Source organism: Trichosurus vulpecula, chromosome 5 (genome assembly GCF_011100635.1).
Source record: "Trichosurus vulpecula isolate mTriVul1 chromosome 5, mTriVul1.pri, whole genome shotgun sequence".
In the NCBI taxonomy this organism is placed as follows: Eukaryota; Metazoa; Chordata; class Mammalia; order Diprotodontia; family Phalangeridae; genus Trichosurus; species Trichosurus vulpecula.
Window position 1 is genome coordinate 242,922,287 of NC_050577.1, and position 23,164 is coordinate 242,945,450.

Sequence of the window (23,164 nt, forward strand, 5' to 3'; positions counted from 1 at the left end):
CTACCCATCTTTCAATTACTAGCTCAATTACTTTCTCTTTCTCAAACTCTCCCTGTTTCCCTTCATTATGGATGATCTTTCTTCCTATAACTTTACATAGCCCTTTGTAACTCTCTTTGCTCTTCTTCTGCTCTGCATTATCCTTACTGTGTGGTTATTATACCACATAGTAGTATTGCATGCAGTAAGTTGCATGCTGTATTCAGTAGCATTGCACATTTGTGTGTGTATACACACACATATTTACATATGTACATATACACACACCTTTGCTAGATTATAATTCTATGAGGGCAGGAATCATTGATTGGTTATCTTTGCATGTTATCCAGTACAGTGTGTATGTTATATGTATATGTGTGTATGTGTATATGATATGTATATATGTGTGTATCTATCAATTTATCTATCTACCTACTTATCATCTACCTATCATATATCAATCTATCATATATCTATCTACCTACCTGTCATATATCAATCCATCATCTATCTATCTATCTATCTATTGATAATTCTATCTGTCTGCCTGTCATCTCTACTATCTATCTATTCATCAATCTATCATCTCTACTATATATTCATCTATCAATCATCTATCTATCAATCATCTCTCCTATCTATGTATTCATCTATCTATCTAATCTTTGAATTTATTGGCACATTCTCTTGATGAGAAAACTATATCTACCAATTCAAAGCATCATCTGTATTGGCCTTTGAAGTTATCAAGATTTGCCTGGGACACTGAGAAGTTAAGTCATTTGCTCAAGGTTACCCAGCCATTAGAGGCACTAGAGGTAGGATGAAACAGGGACTTGCTGGTAAATGTTTCACAAATGGTTCTTGGGGAAAGTATGTATACATGACATACTTTTAAGTTTGATCTGCATTATTAACATTTTCTCCATCACTTTTCATAAGTCTAGGTAATCTAGAAAACAATAAATCAAGCCTCAATTTATGGTGTTTGCTGATATCTGAGGTTTAAAAACTCACAATGAACATTTAACACTCGGTTCTCTGGACTGGTTCCAGTTGGCTCCAACATACCCCTAACTTGAACCCAGGTCTTCTTGACTCCAAAGTGTTCTTCTTTTCCACTGTGTTGTCCTATCCTAGTGTCCACATAATAGATACTTAATAAATGGTCACCAAGTGAATGAATGTTAACTGAAATCCTAGTAAACCTTAGGGGTATTACTAAAAGCAATGAATTCATTTTTTAAAAAATCTTTTTCAAGTGAATTACAGTGAAGGCATATTTTTCTTAGTGTTTCTAAATTCTGGCAATATATGAGTTCCTTTTTGGGAGGATAAAAGGGAGTAGGGAGGATATAAAAGAGCCAGGAGGATAAAAAAAGAGGATGGCAATATACGGATGAAAATAAAGGCATCTTAGAGATGAAGTGTCCTGCTTTTTTTGGTCTTGTTTTTATGGAATGGAGATCACTGCATCAATATGCTATATTTCTGATTTAACTAATGACTGATGTTTGTATTAAGATCTTATCACCATCACAGCAACAGAGATTTAGAGCTGGACAGGTCCTTAGAGATTATCTAGTCCACCTTCTTCATTTTACAGATGAAGAAACTCAGGGCCAGGAAGGGGAAGTGATTTGCCCGAGGTTACACGAGTAGTAATCTATTGAGTCAGGATTTGAATTCATCTCATTTGATCTAGAACCAGAGATCTTTCTTGGGAAGGCAGTACCACAGTTTAATTGTGTGAGTGGGAAGACAGGAATTGGTACTTATAGCCATGATGAGAACACCAGCCCCATTGTTTCCACAAGATTGTTGGAAGGTGGCAGATTTAAAACAGACAAACCCGCTCTTCAACAACAGGCAGATTTTTGAGGCTGGCCTGCTCTACTGTTGTCACAAAACTGATTATTCTTAAATGAGGAGAGAATGCCAGGTGAAACCTCTATATGATCATAGCTTAGAGTTCTGTTTTCCTTGGGGTACATTATTCTGTGTGTGTCTTTGTCTTCTTTTGTGTTGAGTGTGTCCTTAGGGAAGTACTGCATACCAGGATATTTCTGTGAGTTGCCCAAAGTCTTGGGCACAGAGAACATAAAAGCATTTGGTGATTATGACTCTGAGTCTCTGGGTCAGTGACAATTGTGCCTTTGACAATAGCTTCTGATTCCCCTCCTCCCCCCTCCCAATTCCCTTGAGTCCACCTTTATGGGACTGTGACATAGAGCTTTCCCCACAACAAAATGATTTCTTAAGTCTAAAAATATAGTGCCTGTACTACTGAATGTTTTGGTCATATACATATACATACATATATATATATATACATACACACATATACACACATACATACATACATAGACACATATGTGTGTGTTTTTACTTGGCATCCTTTTGAGGACAGATAAATACATAATTAAAGGAAGCTAGGTGGCATAGTGGATAGAGCAGTGGGTTTAGAGTCAAGAAGACATTTCCTTGAGTTCAAATCTGACCTCAACACCTACTAGCCGTGTGACCCTGGGCAAATCACTTAACTCTGGTGAGGCCCAGAGGGAGAGAACATGGACCCTGGGGAGTGCCAAGGGGACAAGGGCTGCTGTAGAGACCCATGGGGGTTCAGGAGGGCTAGCGTCTCAGAGCGAGGGAGAAGAGGCACTGTTTACTTCAGTTTCTAATATCTGTAAAATGAACTGGAGAAGGGGGCAGTGATCCACTCTGGTATCTTTGCCAAGAAAACTGCAAATAGGGTCATGAAGAATTAGACACAACTGAAATGACTCTGCAACAACAACAAATAGACTATTAAACCAAAAATAAAAATACCAAAAGAGGTAAAGAATTATGCTGATCTCTGGTGGATATTATCTATCTGATAGACATGTTCTGAAGCATGCCTCTACAGTGTCCTCTAGATTTCAATGGGCATGAGACTTCAAAGGGTTTCTGTAAGTACGGGGAGTCCAGTTCTTTGCTATGGACATTTGATGTTTAGTAATTCTTGGAATTTATACATTGCAAGCTGAGAACAAATTATAAATATTTTCAAATGTGTAGCCCCTGATATTTCATAAGCAAATATAAATTCTTGCTTTTACAAACAATAAATCCATTTTTCCTCTTGTTCAATAATCTATAAAGTTTGTCTAAGAATGGCACTGTCTTTGAAAGCATTATGACCTTGGATTGTCTCTCTCTAGAATGCAGAGCAAGGACCAATGGGGACTTTTTGTCACAGATAGATTTTACAAGTTACATCTGGTAACGGTTGTCATTATCAATTTTCATATTTGAATGCTTCAGAAAATGAGTGGTTTCATCATTGTGGGTACTCCTCCACTGATTCAGATAGGGAGGGACTCCTCCATGCTGAATAGACAGTGTTTATGAATTACTGATTGCCTCCTCCCTAACCCATCATTTAACGACCAACTTTTGGTGATAATTTTCTTTAAACAGTATGGCAATTCCTTGCATATGGATAATCTACCTCTAACATGTTACTGAAGTTTTTAAAAAATTATATATATATATATACATATATACACACACACACACACATTTTACCTTTTTAGGGCTTGCCAGGGCTGGCACTGAGCTGGCATACCTGTCAGATTTTAGGATTGTCTTCATGCCATTATCAGTCAATGAAGGGAGTCTTTCATGTAGGCAAAGTAGGCCTTCCTACAAGAATAGGTCAGAAATTTATTTGAAACTTCATAGGGTCTTAGATCTAACAGTAGAAAGGACCTTAGATACCTTCTACTTTAACCCCCTTATTTTATAGTTATGAAAAATATGGAGTGACTTGCCCAAGGTCAAACATCCTGTGGCTGCAGAACGAGTATTCTTTCCATTATGCTATGCTTCCTTCCCATTTGCAGTCTTAGAAAATGTCCTGGGACTCAGAAATTGAGTGACTTATTTTTATTCATACTAATGTGTGTATTGGAGACAGAACTGGAATCAATGTTTTCTTTCTTCTAAAGCTGGTCCTCTATGTAGAATTGAAGTTATGGCAAATATTTAGTATCCTGAATCTTTTCAGAGAGAGGTGCCAGAAATGAAGATTCAGAAATAAGTGATGCTACCTTAAGTTGGGTCTATTTTCAAAGGTCAAGTGCAGAAGAATCTATAAGCAGCCTGCAATGACTGCCTGAGTATCTATTCCCTTATAATCAAATTCTCCAAACTCAGGACCAGCTTGTTATCTTGTTGATTAATACCGTCCTAAAGAAGCAGGCTAAAAAAAGGAAGTTTAATTTTATATTTATCCCTTATAATATTTTCTTACAAATTTTACCTCCAGTCTCATTCAGTCTGAAACATATTTTAGCATTTCTTTTATTTCCTTATAATTGACATTTATATAGTGTACTAAGTTTGCAGAACATTTCACATACGTGATCTCTTTTGAGCCCCCCCAACAACCTTGTAATACACTATAGATTTTTAACTAGTTCCATTTTACAGATGGGGAATCTGAGACCTAGAGAAGATAGATATCTGACGTAAGGATGCAGAAATTGTATGAACCAGAGGCAGATTTTGAATCCAGCTCTTCGCATCTCTCCCCACCCTAGTAGATAGAGTGATGATCTTTGAGGCCTCACCACTTGGCCTCCATCAGGGAATTATTTGGATCCTGATTGGCTCAGAGTGAATATAAATAGCAATTGTTTCTGTTTTGGCCAGAAACCCTGAGAGTTTTTCCCTCCCAGATTTTTTTTTTTGACTGGGTGAAAGGGACCATTCTCTGTCTCATTTCATAAGGCTTAATAATAAGCCTTAATCACTGATTGGGCTTCACCTTAGTCAAACTGAGACCTATTAAAGACCTTAGCTTAAAAAGGTCAAGGTCTCCCACTGCACTGAGGGCCATCTCCAGTCATCCTGATCTATATCTTGTCACTGGACCCAGATGATTCCGTAGGAGAAAGTGAGACTGGTGACTTTATATAGCTCTCCCTCACTTAAATTCAATTCACTTGCTTGTCATGGCATCACCTCCCTGATGACATGGTGGTCTTGGAGAATGAAGGACAGACAGTATTATTTCTACCAGAATAGAAAAGGATGGAATTATTTCAGTGAGGACTATCTATTGCTGGTGAGAAGTCACTCAGATCAAAATTATATTTTACATTCACTTGTAACAAAGTGGAAACAATGCTGAATTTGGAGTCCAAGGATGCAGCTTCGAGTATTGGATCCACCACTTAATATGTATGTTACTTCATCTCTCTGGTCCTATTTCTCACCCATAAAATGAAGAGATTTGTGTCAGGCAACTTTTAAATACCCTTCCAACTCTAAATTGATGAGCCTATGATTGAATTCATCATCAATTTCTATGACCACAAGAAATAAACCTTTCTTTTGCCACAGTCCAGAAAAGAGACAATATTTAAATAAATATTAGGCTGTAAGGGAAAGGAACAATTTCAGCCTTACCGTTTGGAAGATCAGTTGGCTGAGAACAGGATGTTCAGTACATCTTGAAAAATTCATATATGTTTCAACATGAAATATCTCTTGGCTGCCCAAGAATTGCCAAGCAGTATTTTCAAAATCTTTTTCATGGTGTGACTGAATCCTGTCCAAAAACATTTGTGTGACCCTAGGTTTGTGCTCACCAGGACAAGCTACTTATCTTGGAGGAATTTCATGAATTATCAAATAAGCTGGTCTCCTGTTTTTCTTTTTTTTTTGAGATAAGTTGAAAAGCTTCTCTGCTTCATTAACTCCAGAAATGTTTTGGGGAGAAAATTTAAAGTTTATTCCCCCCTTCCCCAGCTTTCAATACACTTCTTTCAAAAATTCTCAACTACATGTAACTCGAGGAATTCAGGGACGGAGGGGAAAGGCCTTTTATAGACAAAAATATTTATAGCAGCACTTATTTGTTGCAGCAAAGAATTGAAAACAAAACAGACGCCTAAAGGAATTCAAGTAATTCAACTGAGAAATAGGAGAACAAATAGTTGCGTATGAATGCAGTGCAATTTTACTGCACCATAAGAAAAGAAGAATGTTATAGATTCTGAGAAATGTCAAAATAGGATGTGATGCTGAGTGAAGAGAAGACTCAGGAGAACGATTTATATAATGGCCACAGTAACATGAGGGGAAACAATATTTCAGTCCTCTAATGGAAGTCTCCCATGTCTGGAAGTCCCTAACTCCTCTTCTCAATTTCCTGGCTTCCATGACTTCTTTCAAGTTCCAGCTAAAATCTCTTACTTCTTCCCCTCCCCTCCCCCAGGCCTTTCCCAATTCCCCTTAATTCTGGTCTCTTTTTGGTGTGGTTTAGCTCCATTTTATTTTGTCTATAGCTTGTTTGTACAGAGCTGTTGGTGAGTTGGCTCCCCAGACTGGGAGCTCCTTTCTTTGTATTCTCAACACTTGGCACATTGCCTGGCACATAGTAGGTGTTTAATAAATGCATGTTGACTGAATTGTTGATTAGTAAAACAACAATTGAGGATATTTTGCATCTGTCAATAGAGAAGCAATAGATTAGAGATACAAAATTAGCCAAGAATTTTCAGATATAACCAGTATCTTGATTTATTTTGTTTGACTATACAAATTTGCTATAAAGGAAACTTCTACTTGGGGGTAAAAAAAGAGAGGTGGGATGATAGGTGGTGATAGATGTGAAGAAAAGAGAGCACCAACTAAAAGTTGAAAAAAACCTTTTTACTTTTTTTTTTTGGAAAATTTCCATTTTTTGAAAACTTTATTATGATTTTGAAAAGATAAATTAATTATAGTACTATTTAATGCCCATGTGGAATTATTTTATTTTGCCTAGCATATTTAGCTAAATTTCCATATACTATTAAGTTTATAATAAATAATTTAATAAAAAGTCCCCCAATAGTCAATGATTTTCCAAAACAGATAAAGAAATCTGGTCACCATCAAATTGCTGATCTAGAATATTGGAGCTTTTTAGTGTTTCTTTAAATGGGTATAATTAAGCATCCACTTTGAAAAAAAAATGGAAGAACCCTGAGGAAGGATGTCATGTAACATAAGCCTAATCAGTAGACTAATTGGGGAAATGACTGTTTTTAAAATGACTGCTTTTTTGGAGGGAAAGGATGAAAAGCTTGTAGAGATGAAAAAGGAGACTCGTAGGATGGATGAGCAAACAGCAGTGCCTTGAAATGGAGGCTGAGCTAGTTCAAATTTTTCTTGACTGATTTTTCTTTGCAGCTTAGTGAAGAGAAAATATATATGAATAATTTAGGTTGCTTTAGAAAATTAGCTGTGGGGATTATGGTTTTGGGAATGAAAGGAGGAACAGATTTTTAAGACTCTTTGAACTGCAAAGCTTTGGAAATAATTAAGTATGCAAATAGCATTTTGAATATTGCAATTAGACTTTATTTGAATTTTTTTTCCATTGTGAATTCAAACCTGTCTTGACTTCCTCCCAAATTTTTCTTTTATAATAAGTTCCCAGCTGAAATTCAGTTCCAACTATGTATCCACAAAGGATATTTAAAACAAGGTTTCTGTTGTTAGATAAAAGGATATGTAGGTTATCTAAACATTAAGATCAACACTTGGCTTGGTGGCCTAAAGGAATTCAAGTAGGGAGCTTAGTGCAAAACAGGCAGGGTTTTAATAGAGAAAGCAATATTTCCGGCCTTTTGTTTCTTTCCCTTCTTGATTGGTTTTCATAGCAATAAGTGTCTTTTGAGAAGATGAGGCTATATCTGTATACTGTAAAACAAATGAATGCACACAAAAAGAGTTTACTGATAATTATCATAACTGTTGATGCATTTGACACATGGTCAGTTCATTTACAAGAAATCTTGGTAGGTTGATGGGAGCAGTATTTTGCTGGGGTCCATTTTTTCTTTTCTTTAGATAATATTTATTGATATCTTCTTGTTTCTTATTTCACCATAGTATCACACATATCTCTCCTCTTCCCCCTGTTCCTTCCCAAAGACTATCCCTTATGACAAATAGTATTGTTTTTAGAAAAGAAAAGTGAGTGTAATTTGCTGATACATTGAAAAAGTCTGAAAACATGTACAATATGTAATACCTGTGGACTTCCCACTTCCATGAAGGGGTAAGTTGAGGGTGTCTTCTTATATTTCTTCATTTGAGTCCCATTTGATCTTTCATAATTTTGTTACACTTACTTTTGATTTTTTGGTGTGTTGTTCTTTCTAGTTAGATGATTGTGGCTACTGTGTACATTGTTTTCTTAGCTCTACCTATTTCATTCTGTATCAGTTCATATCAATCTTTCCATACTTCTCTCAATTCATCACCCATAGCAGTTTTTTTATAGCACAGTAATATTCCATTACATATAGCAGTAGTATTCCATTACTTTCATATGCCACAATTTGTTTGGGCATTCCTCAATTGATGGGCACCTACTTTGTTTCCAATTCTTAGCTATCACAAAAAGTGATGCTATAAATATTTTGGAGTATGTGGGGACTTTTTTCTTATTGATGGCTTCCTCAGGATATATGCCTAATAATGGAATCTCTAGTTTAAGAGGTATGGCATCTTAGTCACTGTATTTACACAATTCCAAATTCATTACCTAAAGCTTTGCCAACAATGTATTAATGTGTCATTTACTTCTGATATGTAAATATTGCCTGAGTACCAGGCATTCTTTGCTAGATATTCTTTTAAGACTTTATTTTTCAATTTCCTTTTGTCTGTGGCAGAGGGAATAGCAAAATGATAAAGAAATGGTTAGGGTATGTTCAAAAGTAAACATAGGCTAAAGACAGTTCTCGAGTGTCTGATGTTAACAACAGCAGACAACAATGACCACTATCTAATCCAAATCAGCTTAACAAGCATTTATGAATGAATGAATGAATGAATGAATAAAAGAATCGGTGAAAAAGCATTCATTAAGTTCTTCCTCTTTGCTCTATTGGGTACTAGGGATACAAATAGAAAAGTTCACATTCTGATTGGTTTTAGCCACAAGTTCCAGTGATCTTTAAGGTGCTGATAGCCTTAGGGTGCTGAAAGCAGATGGTAATACATTTTCTTTAGTGTAACTTTCATCAGAGGAAAAACACATATACGTAAGTTTCTGTTATTGAACCGTTTGATGGTGCCAAGGACTTTGGTGGTAAGAACTTTCTTTTCTGGGTCTTCAGTATCTGTGGCTTCTGACAGGGGCTGTAGATGCTGCAGTCAGTGACATCTTTATAAGAATTTCCAACTTATATGATGGCCATAGAACAGTCTGGAAACAGGGCTGGTGGTCTGTGGTATGCTGTTACTCTTGGGATTCTTATGCTTAACTACCTGTTAGCTGGTGGTGGTGGTGGCAAGGATGGCAGGTCCCTTCTCTGCAAGGGTTGCTCCTCTAGACAATGGCTCTCATGGATGGAAGATAGAGTTGTGTGTGTGTGTGTGTGTGTGTGTGTGTGTGTGTGTGTGTGTGTACCAGCAAGTATCCAGCTTGACTGGATAATAGGATGGTAATGTGTAACAAGACTAGAAAGAAAGGACAGAGCCAGATTGTGAAAGGTTTTAAATTCCAAAAAAGAGACTGTATTTGATCCTGGAGGAAATATGGAGCCATTGGAGTTTGTTGAACAGAGTATTGATATAGTCATATTTGAATTTTAGAGAAATCAGTTTGGTGGAATTATTGTAATAGCTTAAGCAGGAAATTCAGAAAGACCTGAACCAAGATGGCAGCTTTGAGAGGAGAAAGAGGATGTGTATGTTGAGATAAAAACACCAAAGTTTGGCAACTGAGTGGATCTATGGAGTGAGGGAGAGTGAGTAATAGAGAATGACACTGAGGTTGTGAACCTGGGTGCATGGAAAGATGATGGTGGTGTTCCTGAATTAACACTTGTTAGGTTGAGGGGTTTCTCTTTTGAGTAAAAGTTAGACTAAAGGTTCTTTAAGGAGCCGTTCATCTCTGAAATTTCTGTGAAACAGATTATACAAGGTCATATGGGTAATAATTAGCAGGGCAGTGGGTTGATCCTTTGACCTTAGATCCAACGTTCTTATTACATTAACATTAAGAATGTTGATCTGGGTGCTATCTGTTTGAGCAATGATAAGCTGAAAAGCATTTATGTGATTACCAGAATGGTGAAGAGCTTTAATGGACATATGAAGAAAGGATACATGTTTAGCCTAGAAAAGAGAAGAATTTTGTGTAGGATGATAATAACAACAATAATAACATGTACATGTTACACATATACTTACGCACATACATATATACATATACACACATACATATACACATAATACACATATACATACATGTATAGGTGTGTACACACACACACATACACATACACACACACTTACATGGATACCCTACAATATAAATGACAAACAGTCATTTGGCTTTCACTTGGGTATTTTTATAGAGCTATGACTCCATTAGGAATTTATCTCCCATATAGTCAAAGCCCATATTTACCTCTGCAATTTCTAACCATTGTTCCTAGTTCTACACTTTAGGGTCAAGCTGGACAAGATTAATCACTTTTCTATTTAATGAGCTTTCAAATACTTGAAGACACCTAAAATTTTCACACTTCTCCAGTTCTCCGAAATCTCTTATTCAAAATAAACATTCTCAGTTCCTTCAACCAATGATCATAGAGAATTAATTCAAGACTATTCAGCACCTTGGTTGCCCTCCTCAGCAAACTGTCCAGCTTGTCAATGTCTTCCTAAAATAAAGTGCCTAGAATTGAGGACAATATTTCCATTGTGTTTTGATTGGGGCAGAGTCCTGAGGAATAATGTTAGAGAGCCAATCTCTGGTTGGGGAAAACTTTGGAGTTCTATGCTAAGACATTTTGAATTTATTTTCTTTAAAAACATTACGGAAAATATTTTAAGGATATCTTTATAGTTGAAATGGCCATTCTTCAGTGGTAATGATTTTCACCAACATTTTACAGGAATTTAAATGCTAGGGAGTTTTTTTTTGGAATTTTGTTATAAAATGCTTTTCTGACATATTGGTTTCTTTGAAAGGGTTTTGCTAGCAAATGGTCCTATGCCTCACCACCTGGTAAGCAATGAAAATCAGCTGACCTTTTGCTTTAGCCCTTCTTGCCAGGGAAAATCCACAGAATATAAATTGCCAATGACAATTTTGAATAATAGTAATTGAACTCCATAGGACATAGAAGGGTCATGTAGTCAGTAAGCTTTGGAAAGGGTTCAGATGAGAAACTCCACCTTATCTTCCTCCATTCAAAGATTTGCTAGTCTTGGCAAAGGAGGAGAAATGAATAGATACCAGTTGAAAGAGGGCCCTGCTTATTTCTCCATCTTTAAATTCTATTTGAAATATCTTGATAGCATAAAAACCTATTGTTTGTATAATTGTAATAGGCATATCAAAGATGAGGACTTCTATTTCCAAGTCAGAAAGCTGTTTTAATTGGTTTATCCTTTGCTGTTAATGATGACTCTCCTCCTGAAATCCCCTATGTAAAACTGAATCATATATGCCTTCTGGACATTAATATGTTTTGACTAAGCCTAATACTGCAAAGGCTAGATAAAGCTCCCCATCTAAATTTCTTTTGGATCAGAGTAGCATTTGTTTTAATTGGTGTAACATTTGGAATGACCTGATTTAACGTAATCTACAAAAAATACCATTTTATCTTTTCCTAAAGAAGCAGTTTAGGATTTAGAGGTGGAAGGGACCTTAAATGTCATGCATTTCAACTCTCCCCATTTTACTGAGGAGGAAACTGAGGCTTAGAGAAATCATAGGATCATAGATTTTAGGGGGATGTTTGAGGTTTCAGAAGTTAGTTATATCTAACAGACAAAGAGTGTATATAGATTGTAAGATCAAAGATTAGAGTTGGAGAGGAACTTGGAGTTAATTATATTTCAACTTCTAAATGTTGCAGATGAAGAAACAGAGGCCAAGAGATATTAAGTGCCCAAGATCTTATAGGTAGTTAAATAAGAGAAAATGGGATTCAATCTGAGGTCCTCTAGTTTCAAATCTAACATTCCTTCTGCATTGACATGCTGCTTCCAAATTAATTAGTTCAGTAAAATTTTATTTGGTTTATCAAAAAAATTAGATCATAGGTAATATTGAGGGAGGCTAACTTGATATTTTCAATATCTTTTTTTACCTTTAAAATTCTATGATTTGGTGATTCTGTGGTCTTTTGAGTTTCATACGACAACTTGAGCACCAAGTCTGGATCTTTTATTCATTCTGTTTTTGTTGTATTCTGGCCTTAGAGATGCCATGAGATTGAGATTCTGAGGAAGGAGATTATGGCTTAACAGGCCATAAAGTCAGACCATTTTATTTTGTAGACAAGAAACAAAGAAGCTTCTCAGAAATAGATGGAGCCTAAGACTTGTTTTTCTTCTGTTTGGTCTTGGTACATGAGTGTAATAGCTTGAAATGTTAAAGGCAACAATTTGTAAATCTAAGTGAAAAAAGATGAAGTTATGTGTGTGTGTGTGTGTCTATGGTTGGGAAATCTCTGGCTTAGAGGACTCTGTCCTTACCTTTATTTCATTTTCTTGCCCATGGGAAAAACGAAAGGGAGTATGACTATATCATGCCAATAGCTATGAAAATACTACATTACTTTACATGGTTTGAGACATTAAAAATGGTATTATTACATAAGAATCTCTTGCTCCTCTTTCTAGATGATTATCTATCTATGTGAATATTTTGTCTCTCTCTTTGTGTGTCTTTTCCTTTTCTTGGCAATGTCCTTGTGTGTACTTCACTTAGTACACATCTTTCTTTGTCTTCGCTTCTGAATTTCACTCTCTACTCAATAGTTATTAAATATCTACTATATACTGTTCTAGACGGTTGAAATACAAAGAGAAAAAAAAGGTGATCCTTGACTTTCAAGGAGTTTATATTCTATGGCAAGATGTATGTGTATACTTGTGTGTGTAGATAGTAAATATAAATTATATGCAAAATGATTTCAAAGTTTGAGAGAAAAATAACAACTGAGGACATCAAGAAAGGCCTCATGCAGATGTCAAGATGAATCTTGAAGGGAGTGAGAGATACCCAGAGGAGGGGGAGCATTCTAGCATTGGGTGACATCTTGGACAGTGACGTGGGAAATGGTACGTCCTTCATTGGGAAAAGAAAATTCTCTTGCTCTATTTTTGTTTCTTTATATCTCTTTCTTCCCATTTTATTTTTTGTTGAATTCCTTTTTTCATTTCTGTTTATGTCCTTTGACCATAATAGAATATATATTCATATTTTAGTTTCATATCACAGGTCCAGTCCATATCTCAGTTCCTGTTCCATATATTTTGGTTAGAACCTATTACATTAATAAAAGGAAATCTTTATGATGAGGAAATTCACTCTATCAATAAAGATAGCCATTTGCTCTGAAATTTAAATTAAGGCTTAGAAAGTTGCCTTAGGCAAGAGGTAAAATGATTTGCAGGGGATTATAGAGCTATTTTGACATAGATAATAGATGTTACACCTGGAAAGGACTTTAACAGGCCATAAAGTCAGATCATTTCATTTTGTAGACAAGGAAACTGAGGCAAAGAAATGTTAAGTGATTGGCCCAGGGTCACAAGGCTAGTGTCTGAGGAAGGATTCAAACTCAGGTCTGATTTTAAATGAAGTGCCCAATTCACCAACCATACTTTCGGAATCTGTACTTAAATTTAAGTCATCTTTTCTCTGAAGCCGCTCTTGATTCACTGTGGCATGGTTTTACGCACCCATACATACATACACACACACATTTTATTGTATTGTGTTGACTCGTTCTAGATATATATATGTGTATATATATACATACATATAACATATATATGTAACATAAGATATAATACATTAAAATTCAGGACATGATACACTATAATATAGTAATAATAGAAAATATTATGCTATATTATATATCATAATACACTATTGTATCTTCACTAAATAGTTTTATCATCTCAATTAAAAAGTAGAACATTATTCCAAAGAGAAAAAGAATCAAGTTTCTTTTTACTAATTCAACCTACAATTGCTTTTTTCCTTCCTATGGTTCAGAACCCCTTGATACACCACCAGCTTTATTTTTATTGATGTTTAAAGAGAACCTCTTTCAACCATAGTACAGTATAACCTGTTTATTAGTGTTGAAAAGTTCCTGCAAGCAGATCTCAACAGTCTGAACAATCTGTGAAATTTTATTTAAACATGAATTCTGTTTGATGATTTCTCACACTCTGAGTCTTTGATTCTTTTTTTATTTTTGACTATTTCATGTCAGATTTTCTTGATACATCGATTTCATAGCATATGGGCTTGAAGTGACATTAGTGATCATTTAGTCAAACTAATGCATTTGACAGATAAGAAAAATCTTAGAGAGGTTAAGGTGCCCATGGGCACCAGCCCCCATGTACAAACCATCACTTTCTGACTCGAGACCTCCTTCCCCTATGTTAACAGTCTTTTTTTTTTTAATCGGGTTTAGAGCTAGTTGGGATTGCCATGATTTGAGGATACACTGTGTGGTGTAGGGGAAAAAAATGATAGATTTGGAGTCAGAATACTTGGGTTCAAATGCTTTTCTATCTACTACCAATGTGTCCATGAACAAATTACTTCCTCCTTCCCTTGGTCTCACTTACCTTATTTGTACATAAGAGGTTCTAGCAAGATCCTGTTATTTTGATAATAATAATAATAGCTAGCATTTATATAGTGCTTTAAGATTTGTAAAACATTTTACAAATGTCTTATTGTTTTCCCTCATAGTGACCCTGATGGGGTGGGGAGGTACTATTAATTACTATTTTACAGATGAAGAGCCTGTGGCAGACAGATTAACTGAAGTATCTTCCCAGAGAATCACAAAATTTTTTGTTGTTCGATCGTTTCAGTTTTGTTTGACTCTTTGTGACCCCATTTGGGCTTTTCTTGGTAAAGATACTGGAGTGGTTTGCCATTTCCTTCTTCAGTAGTAAGTATTTGAGGTCAAATTTGAACTCAAGTTTTCCTGACTCTCAAGTCCAGGGCTCTATCCCCTCTATCAATATTGAATGAACTTAGGAATTTGATGCAATAAAAGGGAGTTGGGGAGTATTCTTGGCATAAAGACTGGTGAAAGATGGCATTGGAATGAATAGCAGTCAACAGTTCTGTTTGATTGGAATGTAGAGAGTGAAATGTAATAATATATTTTTTAAAAATGTGGCAAAATAGGCTCAAATCAGATTGTCAAGAGCTTTAAATACAAGTCTAAGGATTTGTTTTTCTTTTTATCATAGAGGTAAGAAGGAGCCACTGAAGATTCTAGATGGGGGAGTGATATGGTCAGCTCATATTTTAGGAAGATGACTTACTTAGGAAACTGTGTGGAATATAGATGGGAAGTGGTCATAGGATCATGGATCAAGAGTTTGAAAAGACCTTAGGGTTCATCTTTTCCAACGTTTTCATTTTGTGAATGAGAAACCAAGGCTAAAGAGGCCAATGACTTGTCCAGGGTCACACAGGTAGTAAAATAGCAAAGTCAAGATTTGATCTCAAATGCACTGACTCCAAAGCCAGGCCTCCTTCCTTTGAACCCAGTTCACTAGTGGGAGAGAAATGAAACTGGAAGTCCACTTAGGGAGTGTTTGTAATAGTCCAGTCAAGAAGGGATGGGAGCATGAACACAAAGTAGTTATAAACAAACATTAAAAAAATTCAAAGTATGCTTTATGCTATGTAGTAAGATGTTTAAGAACTATATTTGAAGCTAGTTTCAAAGAAGTTGAAGAAGCAATGTAGTCAGTAGCACATTAGACTTGGTATTAGGAAGACCTGTGTTCAAAACTTACTTGTTGGATGACTTTTCTGAGCTTCAGATTTCTCCTTTGCAAAATAGAGATCACAAAAATAATTGTAATATCTATTTCACAGGACCTTTAGAAGGACCTCAAAGCACTATTTAAATAAATGTGAGAAAACAGAAATGAGTGCATTGTGGTATTCCTTGTGAGAGTAAAGATTGTTTTATGTATTATATTTGCTTTCCCAACAGGTAGTACAGTGTCTGGCACATAGTAGGTGCTTGGTAAACGCTGATTGAGTAATTGATTACTTTTCAAAGTGAAATTAGTAAAAATCTCCAATTCTTTTTATTTGGCTGAATTATTTTTTTTTTCTTGGTTAAGTGGCTTGCCCAGGGTCACACAGCTAGTAAGTATCTGAGGCCAGATTTAAACTCAGGTCCTCCTGATTTCAGAGCTGAGTTACATATTTTTGATGAAATTTTGGTCAGTGCCCATATTCCATAGCTCTTTATGTTATTCAGTGCACCTCATAACTTCCACAGATTTTCTGAACCCTGAGGCTAGAAGCTCAATTAAGGGGGAGAAGGAAAATAATTTATTTGAACCAGGCAGTGTGCTAAGAGTTTTGCAAATATTTCGTTTGATCTTCACAACAACCTGTGAAGTAGATGCTATTATTTTCTGCATTTTACAATTGATAAAACTGAGCAGACAGAAGTTGAGTGACTTGCTCAGAATCTCAAAGCTAGTAAGTGTCTGAGGGCAGATTTGAACTCAGGTCTTCCTGACTTCCTGACCTGACAGGTTCAGAACTCTATCCACAGTGCCATCTTGCTCTAAGAATTTGAAGTAAGGATTTGTCCTGTCAGAACAATATTCTAGGTAGTATTCTAGTCAGAACCAGGAGATGCAAACTTGTAGGAAATGAACACAAACCCAGAAGTGAAAGTGATGTATCTGTTCTTACAGTGGTTTGGTCTGAATCGACATATTTGTGATAAGGTTATTTTGCAGAATTCTCCTGAAAGTTTCTGGAGATAACTAAGCATTTAGTCACTTGTCTGTATTAGAGGTAAAACCCCAGTGTAATCCCCTATAGTTACGTTGTTTTCTCTAGAAGAATTATCCAAAGAATATTTTCATCATGAGATACAAATTGGAAGCTCTTTGCATCAAAGCTCTCGTTTGAATTCTTGATTCCTTTGACCAAGTCATTGATGTTCATACTTCTCAGACAACCTATTTCGTACAAGAAACAAAAATACTTCATCTATTATAGGAGACAGTGTGATAATAAGCAAAGAAAGGCTGGGAGTCTGGAGATGGGAATTCCAAAAAAAAAAATAAAAAAGCTAACTGTAATCCCAAGTTTATTTCAGACTCTAAAAATTTCATTTTATATACTTTAGATTAATATTTGTTCTATGAACTTAGCAGATGAAGTGCAGACATGAAAGCAAAATTGGAAATGATGATTGAAGATTTAAGATGACCTTTTCATGTATTATAGATCATGGCCATTAAAGTGTCAGACAATCTTGACAAACTGCTGTATGTATAATCATAATTAAAATGTGATACGAATATAGGAGTTATTTCAAAATAAAGTAGGCTTTTTACATGGCAATAATAAAATTTTTAGGGAGTTCAAGGGATGATTAATTAACTCATTCTTTCTCATCTGTTCTTTGGAAAGACTTATTAATTGCCATTTAGAAAGCTTATTTTTCTTTAAGCAAAGCACAGAAGTAGTTTGAGTAAGGGAAATTTTTTCCTACTTTAATTTTTAAAAAATCCAGAAAACTATGTATTTATGGTTGCAGTCCTTTGCTTTCTACAGTTATTTGATTGTGCCATTTAATTTTTTCTACTTTCTTGCCTATTATTTCATGAAGTGATTTTTTTTTCTGACAGTGATTTGAGGATATTCTTTATCTGAAGTCTTTATTCTTAAAGAAAAGAATATACCATAAAGAGCCCATGGTTGTTCCTCACAAATATTTACATATTGAGAGAAAAGCAATGAATCAATATCAATCCACATAGATTTTTTTTAAACTAAATGGATTTTCTTTTTTACTTAAAGGAAATTGACAATTTTAAAATCACAGTTTTCATTTATTTGTGCCAGCATAGTATTCTCTATGGGGACTATTAACAGTTTCATGAATTTCTTAGAGTTTAATATACTATATATGAATATGCTATTACAAATTAACTCTAGAATATAAATGTTTATATAAACATATTATATATAAACACACACAGTATAAGCACATCATACATTATAAACACACAGAAGCATATAAACACATCAACACATACATGTATGCAATATTTTCACACAAATGTGTGTGTGTGTGTGTGTGTGTGTATGTGTGTGTGTGTGTGTATCCTCTCCTTCAGACCTGGGATTGATTGTTATTGGATTAAATCGGTTTATTTGTGGGTTTGTATATATGTCTGCATGCATGTGTGTATATATATACATGTATGTACATATGTATATGTGTTATTAATATGTACAGGTGTATATATATATTCTTTCCATACACATTACATATATGTGTGTATATATGTATATATCTATAGATGATCTATCTATCTATATATCTATATCTATACACACACACACATATATATGTATATATATATACAGAGAGAGAATATTGGTTTTAAGCATATATCTAGCTAAATTAATCTATCTGTCCATCTATCCATGTATCTGTCTATCCATCTCTCTACCTATCTGTCTCTCTATAAATCAGCTTCTGCTCTAGAAATAGTTGGGTGGAACAGTGGATAGAGCACTGGTCCTAGAATCAGGAAGATTTGAGTTGAAATCTGGTCTCAGACACTCACTAAGTGTGTGATCCTGGGCAAGTCAATTAACCTCTGTTTGCCCTAGTTTCCTTAATTGTTAAACAGGGACAATAACAGCCCCTACCTCCAGGATTGTTGCAAAAATCCAATGAGATAATATTTGTAAAGCTCTGCACAGTGCATGGCACATAGTAGGTATTATATTTATGTTTATTCCTTCTCTCTACAAATTTATGGTCTTAGTTGTCTAGAACACTAGGAAGCTTAAGTGACTTGCCTAAGTATACACAGCCAACATGTTCCATAGACCGAACTTAAAGCTAGGAGAATGAAGTGAGAGAAGAGGATGGATGTTTTCAGCTCAAAGGAGTGGGGCCCCTATGTGTCAGAGCTTGGACCTGAACTCAAAACTTCCTAATTCTGGGACAGCCTCTTTAAGCCATTGTCACACACTATCTTTATACAGATATAAGGTAAAGTATATCTATTAGTGATAGCTATAAATTCTGATCTGTATGTTTAAAGATTGTACGCAACAAGGGCAACTAGGTGGCACAGTGGATAGAGCATCGGCCCTGGAGTCAGGAGGATCTGAGTTCAAATATGATCTCAGACACTTACTAACCGTGTGACCCTGGGCAAATCCCTTAACCCTGATCTCAAAAAATAAAATAAAAAAAAGATTTTATGAACTGTAGCTAAGAGGATGTGGTTTAGTTTAAATAGGTGATCAAAGGCCAGAAAATTTCTCTGTGTTCACTGTCATTATAATGTCACTGGGGGTCTTCTACTTTAGCCTCAATGCGATTCAGATTTTCTCATCTGTGAAATAGGGCAATAGCCATGTTACCAACCTGTCTCACAAGAGAGTTGAGAATCATTTAGTTAATAACTGGTTGGAGTAAATTGGGGCTGTTTAGTTTGGAGAAGGCTTAAGCAGGGGAACATGAGAACTTCCTTTAAATACTAGAAAGGCCATTATATGAAACAAAAAAAAGAACAAATTGGCTGTGCTTGGCCTTAGAGGGTCTATCTCATTAAGGATGGGCAGATTTCAGGTAGGTATAAGGAAATGGACATAAATAAAGACGTTGACCCCGATTATCATCATTATCATCATTTCCTTTCTTAGAGAAGTGTTTAGTTGATATAAACCTATCACCACAATGAGAAAGCTAAAAAAGTCCAGAAACTGCCTCAGCCTGCAAGTACTTGATCTCTTCAATAAGTGGACATAAATAGCTGTGAGGATAATGCTGCTTTAGACTACAAATACATCCTCAAAGTAATATGCAAACAGTTGAAATTTATGTAATGATTTAAGGTTTGCAAAGTATATTACATGGTTTACTGCATCTGAGTCTCACAATTTTGTTGCTTGGCAGATGCTATTATCATTATCTCTCTCTTATAGATGAAAGAAAAGGGACTCAGAGAATGTGAGTGACTTGCCCAGGGTCACAGATCTATTAAGCATCAGAAGAGGAATTTGAGCCTAGGTCTTTCTGACTTCAAGTCCAGTACTTTATGTCCCATGCTGTGCTTTATGTACAGAGAAGGACAGTGGAAAATTACCAAAAAAATCATCTCGCAAAAGAAGTGGAAAGCAACCGAGAGGGAAAAACAGGCTTTGGTAGGATAATCAGTCTCATATTGGAAGGGACCTTAGAAGTCCTCTAATCCAACACTCTCATTTATATTCATAGTCGAGGTCTAAAAGCCTAAAGAGGTTAAGTGATTTAGCCAAAGTCACACAGGTAGTCATTGGCAAAATTCAAACTCAATACTTCTGACACCATGTCTATGGTCTTTCCACTGTACCATTCTGTCTCATAAAAGCTTGTGGAGAAACCCAAGCAAAAACATATCACAAGAACATTTTGGATGAAGCTGGATAAAGACAACTTAAGTGGATGATAGAATAGATTTTCCAGAATTCTTATCATGACTTTTTATCATCATTAGATACAGTAAAATTACACATGATCTCCCCTTAGAACCCAAAGGGCTTTCTTAAGAAGTCAGAATAACAAGTAAGAAGATGAGATCAGGAAGAATGTTTGACCAAACACACATAAGAAAGCATCTATGTTATAGATGACATAATTTTCAAGGTACTCAGAAATTTTCAAAATGTTCACAAGAAGCTAAATTCCTTGAAGCTAGGGACTGCTCTTGTTTGTTTTCCATTTGTTGAATGCTTAGCACAGTTCCTGGCATATGGAAAATGCTTAACAAAGGCTTATTGATTAATATCTCAAAAAGGAAAAGAGGCAAATTATTGTTTTTTAAATCCTGGGTTTTGTTTTTACTGAAAAATAATCATCAGGAAAACATCAGTCACTACTAATGCATCTGACCACTTTCTCATTTTGATAAGAACTTTTCTGAGAATGATCTATGTATTCATTCATTGAGGGTATCCTTGCTGAAAACATAAAAAAGGAACAGGCAAGTTTTCATAATCAATTCTCTATGGTTCATCATATCTTCACAGTCATACAGTTTATAGAAGGGTATGGAGAATCCAATATCCTACTACGTATTTGCTCCTTAACTACAACAAAAGCATTTGACTCCTATCCAAGATATATCTAGGAGGGTCAAGGAGATATCTCCTGTGACTTTGTTAATAGACTACAAGATTCCTTCAGAGATTCTATTACAGAGAAGACTCTGTCCAATTTAATACGTATCAATATCAGGGCAGCTAGGTGGTGCAATGGATAGAGCACCAGCCCTGGAGTCAGGAAAAACTAAGTTCAAATCTGAACTCTGACACTTACTAGCTCTATGATCCTGGGTGAGTCACTTAACCCTGATTGCCTCAAACAAAACATCAGATGAGGCATAAAATAGGAAAATATATAATAGACAAAGATGTTTCTTCTTGTCGTGAAGGATGGCTTGCTCAGAGTCATGTGGAAAGGAGATTCCTCCAAAGATGATAAAATTCCGATGTTGCTGACATTGTTTGATTGCACCAGAATCTACACAAGCTTCCTTAATGAGATCCATGGACATTCAGAAGTTATTGTTCTAGCTTTAGACATAGAAAAAAAACCAAGTATATGAAGAGTGCCTGTTGCCTGGATTATGATATAGATTACATTTTTGTCTTGGATAGGAACCAGAGATAGGCAAAGAGCAGCACCTATCTGTGGTTGATATATTTCAAAGCTTTTCAATACCCAAAACCTTGAAATATTTATACTTCTTTGTGGGATTGACAGCATAATGAAAGGGAAAGAAATCATAGAAAATATTTCAAAACTTTTTCCAGACACTAGATATGTGACCTTAGTCAAATCAGTCCTCTTCTCCCAGGCTCAGATTCCACATTCAGAAAATGATGATAGTAATACTTATAGCAAATAACTCATAGTGTTGTTCTAAAGATCAAATGATAAAATGTGCATAAAGTACTTTGGGAACCTTAAAAGTGTTATGTAACCATCAGTTATAATTACTTTTTATTACATCAGACTTCATCTCCTAGAGCATTTATTGAGTCCGACTTCTTGGTATAGTGTAAACTTGTAAAACTCAAATATGTCCATGGGATGCAAGTAAGATGTTATTTATTATTATTAAGACAGAAGCTTTTCCTTAACCCAACAAGCAGCTAGGTTTACTCAGGGAACATTAAACAATAACACAATTCACAAATAACCTAATCATTCTTGTTGATGTGATTACCTACTTTTTTTTAGTTTAACTCTAACATATTGTTATATGCATATATTTTTGTTCTTGTTGTTCAATCATTTTTAGTCACACCCAACTCTTTGTGGGTTTTTTTTGGCAAAGATTCCAGAGTTGTTTACTATTTCCTTCTCCAGCTCATTTTACAGATAAGGAAACTGAGACAAACAGAGTTAAGTGACTTGCCCAGGGTTACGCAGCTAGTAAATGTCTGAGGTCAGATTTTAACTCAGATATTTCTGACACCAGGCTGGCATTCTGTCTTCTGCAGCTCCTAGCTGCCCATGTGTATGTTAAGGAATAATCTACAAAGGATAGAGAAAAATATGATTAATAAAAGTTTATTCAACTAGTTCAAATTTCTCAGCTTTCACATAATCACCCATCTTTTGTAACACATCATTCAATACAATTTTCCAGCTCACTGAAAATATATTCCTTGTGTAATTGAGAGACTTTCTAAATTACGTTTGTGATTTTGGATTCAAGCTCCTAAAAAAAGCACAGAAGAACAAACAAAAACTCCCATGATTTTAATTATATAGTAGCAGTTTGTATGTGATAGCTTTCATCATCTATACACTGGAAATTTTTGAAGTTTAATGACTCTAAATATATACATTGTGCTTGGAATTTTCAGGTATTAGAATTAAAGCCTATTATATTGCAAACATAAACAGGATGCAAAGGAGAGCAATGACTAAAAGCAGAAATGGACCAATGACAAAAGCTTAAATTACCTTGTTTGATTTTTCCTAGAGAGAAGACTACAAAAGCCTATTCTCTCATTTGTGGAGAATGTGACAATGAATGGCTTCTTTTGTACTTTTCTTTT